This window comes from Camellia sinensis, chromosome 3, assembly GCF_055761805.1.
Source record: "Camellia sinensis isolate YWXY chromosome 3, ASM5576180v1, whole genome shotgun sequence".
In the NCBI taxonomy this organism is placed as follows: domain Eukaryota; kingdom Viridiplantae; phylum Streptophyta; class Magnoliopsida; order Ericales; family Theaceae; genus Camellia; species Camellia sinensis.
Genome location: NC_138963.1, coordinates 152285908 through 152298676, shown reverse-complemented (window position 1 = coordinate 152298676; position 12769 = coordinate 152285908). Strand labels below are relative to the sequence as shown.

Below are 12769 nucleotides of genomic sequence, written 5' to 3'. Positions count from 1 at the left end.
TAATTATTGTTGGTAAATTCACCACATTGGCCCGTAAACCTGGCAATGTGCTCCACGGTTGACTGGTTTCCATTTCCATAAAAGAGGGCAAAGTCTGGTATCATAAATCCCCTTGGGTACTCATGTATTCTATCTACCCATTCCGGGTAAGGTTTTCTGTAAACAGGAGTCTAGACCACCCGGGCTATGGGTCCACAAATCTTTCTAACAATGTCAGTAATTTGGTCCCTAGGAACCATATTTTGTACTGGTTAGGCCATTATTGGAGGGACATATACAGGGTTCAGAGGAACTTCATGTGCTTGAGGTCCTCTTGGTCCATATAAAGGCACATTTGGAACGGATTGTCCCTGCTGTGCTGGTTGATGTTGAGGGTATGGTTGTCCTCTTAGGGCAGGCATTTTCCCTACACAAGGTACTACGAAGGGAACTACAGGAGAAGAAATAGGTATTGTTTCTCTTCCAACTGTAGAAACTCCTTCCCACCCCCCAGGTTTGAATTCGAACACAGGATTGGTCAACACCCGTGTGCCAGGCATGGGTTCAAACATAGGATTCGAAAAAACTCGCATGCCATTTCCTTTTGTCAGTCCAGACCCATCAATATATATGGTTTCATTGGTAGGCATGGGTGCATTTTAACTTGTCAGTGGTCTAGGAGCAGTTTCGTACCATAATTGAGGCATAGGTGATGGTCTCTTATGGTTTTGATTATTAGTTTGACCACTAGTATGTCCATTACTTTGCATAGGTTGTTTATCTCGAGCCAATCTATACTGAAGAGAATTCATGTTTTCTTCAACTTGCCTTATGATAGGTGGTTGATGAGAATTCGTTCGATCTAAAAAGAATGTTGCCTACCTTTCCGTTATATACATTAATTGTTGTCCCATAGCATTGACTAACCCTCCCCAGAGATTCATTGGTTGGGTAGAAGGGACAGTTGATGATCCAATTTCATGGCCCTATCCAATAAGTTGGACATATGTTGCATGCCCCGAAGTGCTGGTCTCTTCGACCATTTGTGGAGGATCCGTTGAGACAAGCACATCCATGGGATGTGATACTACATTATCCTGTGGGTTTTGTACATCTAAATCTCTTTCTACACCTTCTTTGAGGCGATCATTTTCTTCTTGTCTCTTACGTCTAGCCATTATAAGAGCCCCACTAGGCGTGCCAAAAATATATGTTGATGGCTTTCGAAGGTTAAAATTGCAATTTGAGCGTGCCAGTAATGATCAATAAGTCTTTACAAAAATTAATAAATGCCAACTAATTAGTTAGACGATTACTTCAAAATTCTTTTAGCATCAATAAAGAGGACTTTATTGGTGGCTTAGTTTTTTAGGAGAAAACTAAGAAGGCTAAGTAGAATAAAAGAAAGAGGGAACAACAGTATTAGAAATCAATCTTTCATTAAGTAAATAAAAGTTTACAATTGTATCTTCACACTTTTACGGCTTTGAAGGGGATTACGACAACAGACTAACTTAGAATTACTCCTAGTAATTTGAAGTGCAGTACAGGAATGTAAAGACTGGAATTTAAAAGACTGGAAAATATAAAGTAAATGAACTGGTTTCTAGATCTGGTTTTGCGTCTCCACATTATCAGCACTCTCCTCTATTTATAGGCTCTAAAGATAACCGCCGAAGTGGCTCATAACCATTGAAGTAGGTGATAACTGTCGAAATGATCTCCATGATCACTGAGTGTGGCCTTGAACAGTTTGCTTCTACTCTTCCACTCTTACGGTTGTGCTTCCCTCCTAAATTTGAATTTAAACTGTAAACAACCATTTGGCCATGTCACCCTGAGTATCCTGACTGTTCACATGTATCGCGGATCCATTGCCACTGCTATAAGTTGCCATGCGTCTATTGATGATTGGAGACCGTTTCTTATTCTCCAAATTGCCCATTATGATCCACATGTCAAGTTGCGATAGGTCTGTACAAAATATATAGCCAACACATATAAACAAATTTTACATTCAAATCACTATATGCATTACACAACAATTCAATACTAAATTTTGAAGGTACAATAACAATAACATTATCAAAGACCAAGTCTGTATTCTAGCTAATTCAACCCAATGAAAAAGTCTGGACGACCAATACCTATCACAATCATAGCAAATAATTAATACCAAAGTGAAATTTCTCAAAAAAATAAAAAATAAATAAATAGAATAAATATGCTTTTAAGAATTGGTGTGCAACATCATGTTCTTGAACTCTTCAAAATCGAGCACCCCATTGGAATTCGTATCAAACATTAATCATGTTTTTACAATCCTTAACACAATACTCATTCCACAATCCTAATCATGACAACACGTTCTGAAGCTCCTCACATGAAATGAAATCATCACCAATCAAATCATACACCTTGAAAGCCTTGGAAAAATCACTTTCCAAGTCATTAACATACTCATTGGCTATTTCACTTTGATCAAGCTTAACAATACTGTCATAGAAGAATTTAAAGTCAAGAAGGTTGAGGCTTGTTTTGCCCACTAATGACTCAAGCTCGTCTAGGCTAGTCTAAACTCTGATTCTCTCCAGAAGCCATTTGAGCTCGTTGAGGCTTATAAAGCCATCAACATTTTGGTCTAGCTTGTCAAAAATCTGGTGCAAATCATTGGTGTTGAGAGGAGACATGTTGGTTGAGAGTTTGAAATCAAAGAATGTATGGATATGCTTTTAATTTTTGTGCCTGCACACTCTGTGTGGAGTTGAAATATTGGGGATATATATATATATATATATATAAAGGGATAGAGGAAATCTAGGTTGTCCTTTAAGGGCCAAGATTATGAAACATTGAATGGTATTGTAATTGACATTTATATTGAATTTTGCAGGGAAATTCTTGGAAGAAGGGTTGTGAAAAACATTTCTATAACTTACTGTTTTACATTGCTTTAGGGAAAGAAGAGTATTACTTTAGAATTTCAATATAGACTTTTATTTTGTCCTTTTTACAGTCAAGCATAGAGGACTAGGGACTTTCCAATTTTGTACAAAATATTATACATTCCATTAGTTTCAGCAATTTAGGGCTCTTGATACCTTTTTTATATTACAAAAACGTGGACGACAAATCTTTGCTCACTTTTTTTTTTTTTTAATTTCTATTTTACATCTTTTGTTTACTAATGGGTCACTGTGAATGTGAAAACACAGGCCTTTTATACTACAATAATGTTAAAATGATTTTTCATTTTATGTGGCACACCTATGACTCTTAATGTAAGGTAGAGATGGCAATCGAAACCCAGCCCGACTGGGACCCGATCCCCCTACCCCGAATTAAACTGTTATTCCCTGAAAAATACCCCCAACGGGCTGGGGATGGTATTGAAAATTAAATCCCCGATGATATTCGGGCCGGGGATGAGGATCCATGTTTCAGCCCCGGACTCGACCTGATCCCGGCCTCGATCCCCGGCCCGGTTGCCCTCGACGTGAAATTACTCTTTTGCCCCAACTTATATATAACATATGTGTGTGTGTGTGTGTGTGTAGGGTTTTGTTTGAACACTCACACACACAACACAAACACAACACAAAGTTGTCTCTGCTCCTGCTCTCTCTCTCTCTCTAGGGTTTCGCCTTCCTCTCTCTCTCTTTCACACAACGATGGCACCGATCCTCCGTCACCGCCGATCCTCCCTCACCCCCAATTCTCCCTTACCACCGCTCAAACCTCACTGTCGATCATCCTCCCTCACCACCGCTGCTAGTTAGAGCTTAGAGTTTCGCCTCCCTCTCTTTCTCTCACACACGACAGCTGCTCGCCCCTCACCGTCACTCCTCCCTCACTGGCGATCCTTTCTCACCACCGATTTTCAAAAGGTATCTCTCTCTTTCTCTCTCTCTTTCTGGATTTCAATATAGGTTTTACATACATACATATATATATATATATATATATCTGTGTGTATGTATAGTATCTCTGTGTCATGGGATTTCGACCTCTGTTTTTGTTTTTTTTTTCTTGATATGTTATTGATCTGTTAAATATATATATATATATATATATATATATATATGATATGGTGTTTATTGTTAAACTATGTAAAATATTATCTGTTATTATCTGTTTTTATTGTTATTGATCTGTTAAAATATTATCTACAAACAGAAATAGAAGATAATAGAACTTGCTATTCTGTGTTTAGATGACAAAATATTATCTTCCATCAAAGTTATGGGACTTGTTATTCTGTGTGTAGATAGTGGAAGATAATATTTCAAAGTTATCTGATTTTAGTTGTCCTCTAATCACTACTGACATTTGGTTTGCTATTCTATGTGTAGAAAGAAACACAACTAAAATTGGTTACATAATCTGCTCATCCAGGTATTTTCTCTTTATTGATTGTGGCTTCTGAGTGTATTTTACTACTTCTGGTGTGTTCTGAAGTCGAAATTATCTGAAGATTTGTTTTTTTTTTTTTTTTTTGAAAAGAGTTCTCGACCTTCATCATTCTATTAAGAGAGAGACCTGTTTTGACCTGATTTGGAAAAATTCACAAACATTCATTGGTAGTTTAATCTTGCACATATCTATTTGTATTTTTTTAATTGTGACCTGAGGCTGAATACAATTGTGAATTTGTTTGTTTGAAATTATGTCTAATGTCTGTTTGTAATTATGTCTGTTTGGCTGAATATAATTGTGAATATGTCTTATATTTTAAAGTCTATTTGGTTGAATATAATTGTATTCAGCCTCAGGTCCTAATGTCTGGCTAAATATAATTGTCTGTTTGGTTGAATATAATTGTAATTATGTCTGTCTTGTACAAATGTCTTATGTCTAATGTCTGGCTGAATATAATTGTGAATTCACAAACAAATTAGTTGAAATTATGTCTCTTTGTTTTAGCTTAGTTATTAATTGTTTCTTTGATAGTTTCAAAGGTTTAGTTAATTTGTTTCTCAGCTCCATTAATTCAATCCATTAGCTTAGTTATTATTAATTTGTTTCTCAGTTCCAGTAATCTAATGTTATGTTGCCTCTGTTAGCATTAATTCAATCCATATTATTTTTATAAAGGTTAAAAATGTCAGATGTTAACTCTCAAGCACCAGTTAACTCTGAAGTACCAGTTAACTCTCAAGTACCATTTGAGAGTGACGCGTCACAACATTCATCGCCAGCTACCAACTCACCTACGAACTCACCGTCTCCCCTCTCTAATCAAAATGTTATTGATTTAGAAGAAGAGTCTAATACTTGTGAAGGAACTAAAAGAAAACCTAGTGTTATGTGGGAACATTTTAAGAAACAACAAGTCAATGGGGTGGGGAAGGCAATATGTAATTATTGTAATAAGCATCTTGGAGGTGATTCAAAAAATGGAACTAGGCATTTGCATGATCACTATAAGAGTTGTACTAGGAAAAAAGTGATGGACAGGAGGCAAAAAGTTTTAACTAACAACTTTAGTAGAGATAGTCCAAAAATGAATTATTATATTTTTTATCAAGATTTTGCTAGGAAATAGTTGTCACATGCCATAATCTTGCATGAATATCCCCTCTCTATCGTAGACCATGTTGGTTTTAAGTGATATTCAGCAGCACTTCAACCATTGTTTAAAGTGCCTTCTCGAAATACGATAAAGAGTGATATTTTAAAGATTTATGATTATGAGAGGGTGAAGACATTGAGTTTGGTGGAGCAAAATAAAAGTAGGGTGGCAATCACAACTGATATGTGGACTACTAGCAATCAAAAGAAAGGATTCATGGCTGTCACCACACACTTTATTGATGATTCATGGACATTGTAAAGTCACATTTTGAGGTATATATTTGTAAATTTGCAAATCATTTAAAAGTTCTATCTTATTCAGTTCAATTTGCATGTTATTAATACTTGTTTATGAATATCATATTTTAGGTTTATTTATGTTCCATGTCCACACACAAAAGAAGTTCTTTGTGATACTTTGCTTGAATGTATGATGGACTGGAATATTGATAGAAAAATCTCTACTGTTACTGTTGATAATACTCCACAAATGATGCCATGATTACCATGTTGATGGATAAGTTGAGTAATACATCGCTTTTGTTGGGTGGTACTTTGTTTCATATGCGTTGTTGTGCGCATATTTTGAATTTGATAGTGAAAGATGGATTGGATGTCATACAAGTGGGTGTGGAGAAAATTCGAGAGAGTGTAGCTTATTGGACAACAACACGAAAAAGACAAGAAAAATTTGAAGAAACAGTTAACCAATTGCGTATTCCACATACTAAGAAATTAGGACTTGATTGTGCAACTAGGTGGAATTCAACCTACTTGATGCTTCAAACTGCCTTATTGTATAAGGATGTCTTTTCTCGATTAAAAATTAGAGAGCCTCAATATAAGACTGTGCCAAGTGAGCAAGAATGAGAGTTTGCTAGAGAGATTAGTGGGAGGTTTAAGATTTTTTTTCTATCACAGAGTTATTTTCTGGTACTAAGTATCCCACAGCCAATGTTTGTTTCCTAGTTTTATGTGAGATTAGGATGACACTGTCTCAATAGCTCTCTTGTGAAATTGAAGTGATTAGAACAATGACATCAAAAATGGTGGAAAATTTTGATAAATATTGGTTAGTGATACATGGTGTTATTGGAGTTGCTGTTGTACTTGAACATAAGATGAGTGTATTGGAGTTTTATTTTGAAAAACTTTATGGAGACAAAGCTGAAGATAAAGTTGATAGGGTTCTTCAGATTTGTTATGATTTGTTGCAAGAGTATCAACACCGAGTTGGTATAGAGATCAATGTTGTTGGTGACTCTTCTACTCATCCAGAAATTGTTACAAAGACACTTTTAGAATTTGATTTGTTTATTAGTATAAAGAGAAGTAAAAAAATAAAGAATGTAAGATCAGAGTTGGACCATTATCTAGAAGATGATATTTTGCCAAGAACTTTAGGTTTTGATGTTTTAAATTGGTGGAAAGCTAATGGACCAAAGTATCCAACCTTACAGGCAATAGCTAGGGACATTTTAGCTATTCCTGTATCTACTGTTGCTTCTGAGTCAGCATTTAGTACTAGTGGAAGGTTGGTGAGTCCACATCATAGTAGACTTCATCCAAACACATTAGAAGCAATAATGTGTGCATAAAGTTGATTGTGGGGTGCGGAGATGGAAGATACTCATATTATTATTTCATCCAATGTACATATTATTATTTCACTTTTATATTACCATGGAATAATTTCAATATTGAATTTATATTTTTTACTTTTTAGGAAATTCAACATTGGAATCGGTGGGCTATGTGACTATATATGATGATGATGAGATCGACTCGGATGAGTCGTGTGCCACTTTTGTGTTAGTTGTCATCTTTTTTTTTTTAATTGTTAACATTTTTTTTTATTAATATTGATTAATTGTTAACATTTTTTAATTGATTATATATTCATTATTAGTATTGATTATTTATTTTTTATTTTTTTTTATTTAACAGAAATTCAAGTTGAAGGAGATGATGAAAATTGTGATGTAGTTGTATGAGTATTTAGACAAAAAATCTTGGTTTTTTATATTTTTTTTTTCGTGATAGATTTGGTTTGATATATTTTAATGCATTTGTTTTTTTTTTTTTTTTTAAATTTTATGTTTTTGGGTAGCCTATCCCTTGCGGGTTGTGCTTGGGACTAATTATTCTCTGTGCTTGTGATGTGGTTGCTGAATTTTCTTTTGTGTGGGCTGTGCATGGGACTATTTTGTTGTTCACAGATGTTGTGGACAAATGTTATTTTATTGAACAGTCCCAATATTATTTTGTTGTTTACAGATTTTTTATTTTGAAAACATGTTGACAGATTTTTTTAATAGAATGTTGTCAGATTTATTATTTTGAAAACATGTTGACAGATTTATTTTGAAAACATGTGGACTGTGGGGACACAATTTTTGAATGACAACACGTGGCCGAGGTGACACCGAAGTGTTAGCCGAGGTGTCACGTGTCTTGGTCATGACACCGAGATGATCTCGGCTAGGCCGAGGTTATCTGCGAAGAAACCGGAATCCGGGATAAGCGGATAAGGGACAAGAGTCCTAGAATGAGAGAGGACTTTAGTTTGGGTAAAGATGAGACTCTTAGAGAGTTTATCCCAATCCTACTAGAAGTCCAAGATTAGCAGTAATCCTAAGTACATTGAAACTAGGCTTCTATTGGGACTAAGTTTGTGTTGGCTATAAAAGAGAGGCACCCTCATGGGTCTAAGGGATGCTTTTTATGCTCTGAATAGTGAGTTAAGCACTTTTTCTATCTTTGAGAGATAATTGACTTGATCGTCGGAGTGCCCTAGGGTGGACAAACCACCGCCGGAATCTCTTCTTTTTGTGACAGGTCGTTCAGGCTTGATTTATTCTGCCAGTGTTCTCCAACTAAGTGCTTGATTGGCAGTGTGGTCAAAAATTGACACACACAATTTGGCGTCGTCTGTGGGAAAGAAAGGAGAATAGATGGCCAACGACGGACAGAGAGATGCCCAGAAAAGGGGGCAGAACACAGTTCCTGTAGTCCCTCAGCACGACAGGGCAAAGGGGCATTCTCACCAGCCTTCACGAGAGGTCGGGCATGGAGAATGATGCTTGGGAGTTGGAATTTACAAGCTAAGGTTGGTTTAACACTTGTTGAAATTTTAAGAAAAATTTACAAGTTGAAGTTAAACCGAGGACATGTTTAACACTTGTTGAAATTTTAAGAAAAATTTATAAGTTGAAGTTAAACCAAGGACATGTTTAACACTTGTTGAAATTTTAAGAAAAATTTACAAGTTGAAGTTAAACCAAGGACATGTTTTACACTTGTTGAAATTTTAAGGAAAATTTATAATTTGAAGTTGAATCGAGGACATGTTTAACACTTGTTGAAATTTAAAAAAAAATTTACAAGTTGATGTTAAACCGAGGTCATGTTTAACACTTGTTGAAATTTTAAGAAAAAATTACAAGCTGAAGTTAAACCAAGGCCATGATTAAAGGAAGGAATGATATAGGTTCCAGCACCTCAAGATGCCGAGATAATAGAACCTACGGGGCAGTTGTGGGGACATAATTTTTGAATGACAATACGTGGCCGAGGTGACACCGAAGTGTCAGCCGAGGTGTCACGTGTCTTGGTCATGACACCGAGATGATCTCGACTAGGCCGAGGTTATCTGCGAAGAAACCGGAATCCGGGATAAGCGGATAAGGGACAAGAGTCCTAGAATGAGAGAGGACTTTAGTTTGGGTAAAGATAAGACTCTTAGAGAGTTTATCCCAATCCTACTAGAAGTCCAAGATTAGCAGTAATCCTAAGTACATTGAAACTAGGCTTCTATTGGGACTAAGTTTGTGTTGGCTATAAAAGAGAAGCACCCTCATGGGTCTAAGGGATGCTTTTTATGCTCTGAATAGTGAGTTAAGCATTTTTTCTATCTTTGAGAGATAACTGACTTGATCGTCGGAGTGCCCTAGGGTGGACAAACCACTGCCGGAATCTCTTCTTTTTGTGACAGGTCGTTCAGGCTTGATTTATTCTGCCAGTGTTCTCCAACTAAGTGCTTGATTGGCAGTGTGGTCAAAAATTGACACACACAATTTGGCGCCGTCTGTGGGAAAGAAAGGAGAATAGATGGCCAACGATGGACAGAGAGATGCCCAGAAAAGGGGGCAGAACACAGTTCCTGTAGTCCCTCAGCATGACAGGGCAAAGGGGCATTCTCACCGGCCTTCACGGGAGGTCGGACATGGAGAATGATGCTTGGGAGTTGGAATTTACAAGCTAAGGTTGGTTTAAAACTTGTTGAAATTTTAAGAAAAATTTACAAGTTGAAGTTAAACCAAGGACATGTTTAATACTTGTTGAAATTTTAAGAAAAATTTACAAGTTGAAGTTAAACCGATGTCATGTTTAACACTTGTTGGAATTTTAAGAAAAATTTACAAGTTGAAGTTAAACCGAGAACATGTTTAATACTTGTTGAAATTTTAAGGAAAATTTACAATTTGAAATTAAATCGAGGACATGTTTAACACTTGTTGAAATTTTAAGAAAAATTTACAAGTTGAAGTTAAACTGAGGTCATGTTTGACACTTGTTGAAATTTTAAGAAAAAATTACAAGCTGAAGTTAAACCGGGGCCATGATTAAAGGAAGGAATGATATAGGTTCCATCACCTCAGGATGCCGAGGTAATAGAACCTAGGGGCAGTTGTGGGGACATAATTTTTGAATGACAACACGTGGCCGAGGTGAAACCGAAGTGTCAGCCAAGATGTCACGTGTCTTGGTTATGACACTGAGATGATCTCGGCTAGGCCGAGGTTAGCTACGAAGAAATCGAAATCCGGGATAAGCAGATAAGGGACAAGAGTCCTAGAATGAGAGAGGACTTCAGTTTGGGTAAAGATAAGACTCTTAGAGAGTTTATCCCAATACTAGTGGAAGTCCAAGATTAGTAGTAATCCTAAGTACATTGAAACTAGGCTTCTATTGGGACCAGGTTTGTGGTGGCTATAAAAGAGAGGCACCCTCATGGGTCTAAGGGATGCTCTTTATGCTTTTGAATAGTGAGTTAAGCTCTTTTGCTATCTTTGAGAGATAACTGACTTGATCGTTTGAGTGCCCCAGGGTGGACGAACCACCGCCGGAATCTCATCTTTTTGTGACAAGTCATTTGGGCTTAATCTATTCTGCCAGTGCTCTCCAGCTAAGTGCTTGATTGGCAGTGTGGTCGGAAATTGACACGCACAATTTGGCACCGTCTATGAGAAAGAAAAGAGAATAGATGGCCAACGACGGACAGAGAGATGCCCAGAAAGGGGGGCAGAACACAGTTCCTGTAGTCTCTCAGCACGACAGGGCAAAAGGGCATTCTCACCAACCTTCACGGGAGGTCGGGCATGGAAAATGATGCTTGGGAGTTGGAATTTACAAGCTAAGGTTGGTTTAACACTTTTTGAAATTTTAAGAAAAATTTACAAGTTGAAGTTAAATCGAGGACATGTTTAACACTTGTTGAAATTTTAAGAAAAATTTATAAGTTGAAGTTAAACCGATGTCATGTTTAACACTTGTTGAAATTTTAAGAAAAATTTACAAGTTGAAGTTAAACCAAGGACATGTTTAACACTTGTTGAAATTTTAAGGAAATTTACAATTTGAAGTTAAATCAAGGACATATTTAACACTTGTTGAAATTTTAAGAAAAATTTACAAGTTGAAGTTAAACCAAGGTCATGTTTAACACTTGTTGAAATTTTAAGAAAAAATTACAAGCTGAAGTTAAACCGGGGCCGTGATTAAAGGAAGGAATGATATAGGTTCCATCACCTCAGGATGCCGAGGTAATAGCACCTAGGGGGTAGTTGTGGGGACATAATTTTTGAATGACAACATGTGGCCGAGGTGACACCGAAGTGTCAGCCGAGTTGTCACGTGTCTTGGTCATGACACTGAGATGATCTCGGCTAGGCTAAGGTTATCTGCGAAGAAACCGGAATCCGGGATAAGCGGATAAGGGACAAGAGTCCTAGAATGAGAGAGGACTTCAGTTTGGGTAAAGATAAGACTCTTAGAGAGTTTATCCCAATCCCACTGGAAGTTCAAGATTAGCAGTAATCCTAAGTCCATTGAAGCTAGGCTTCTATTGGGACTAGGTTTGTGTTGGCTATAAAAGAGAGGCACCCTCATGGGTCTAAAGGATGCTTTTTATGCTCTGAATAGTGAGTTAAGCACTTTTGCTATCTTTGTGAGATAACTGACTTGGTCGTTAGTGCCCTCGGGTGGACGAACCATCGCCGGAATCTCTTCTTTTTGTGACAAGTCATTCGAGCTTAATCTATTCTGCCAGTGTTCTCCAGCTAAGTGCTTGATTGACAGTGTGGTTAGAAATTGACACACACTTGGACATATTGAGCAGTCCCAATATTATGTTTGAATAGAATGCTTATAGATTTTTTAATTTGAAAATATGTTGACAAATATGTTTAAATAGGTTGTTTACAGATTTTTTTAATTTGAAAAAATGTTGACAAATTGAATAGGATGTTTCAGATAAAAAAAAAAAAAAAAAAAAAAAACTGAAATGTTTGAATAATCCAGGGATTTTTCAAGGTCGGGGATCCTCGATCCCTGATCGGGGGCGGGGGCGGGCAATGAGTTCTCGTCGGGGATCGGGAACGGGGACGGGGACAGGGAAATTGTCACTTTCAGGGATCGGGGACGGGGAGTGTAGTCCCCGGCCCCGCCCCCGTCCCGTCCCGCCCCACCCCATTGCCATCTCTAATGTAAGGAGTCTCATGTCGTACTATTAGGGTAATTACATTCGAGTTAGAATAAAAAAATATAAATTCATAGAAAAATTTACATCCCAATAATTAATAATATTTAAAAAATTTCTCATTGATTTGTATTTAATTTTTAACACACCACTGATAATATTTCCCTTAAATAATGCTAGAGATCTAAAAAATTCTACCAAAAATTTTATCAAATATCTCACATAGGTGTGTGACTCACACAATATGAGTCTCATGTGGGTCCCGCACCCATATAAAACATTTGATAAAATTTTTAGAACCTCTAACATTTTTGTATTTCCCCCACTGTTAATTACAATCACTATTTATGTGTTATGTAGGAGATGCATTTCATTGGAACATGTCATCATCACTAATAATAATATATTAATGATCATTTATTTTTATACACATTATAGAATTTAAGGATAAATTAT

General features: G+C 36.7%; 1 pseudogene; it reads right to left on the bottom strand.

Annotated features, from left to right (window-relative positions):
• Nucleotides 1–2209: 2209 nt before the first annotated feature.
• On the bottom strand, nucleotides 2210–2669 carry LOC114298959 (putative calcium-binding protein CML44 pseudogene; annotated as a pseudogene).
• Nucleotides 2670–12769: the final 10100 nt, after the last annotated feature.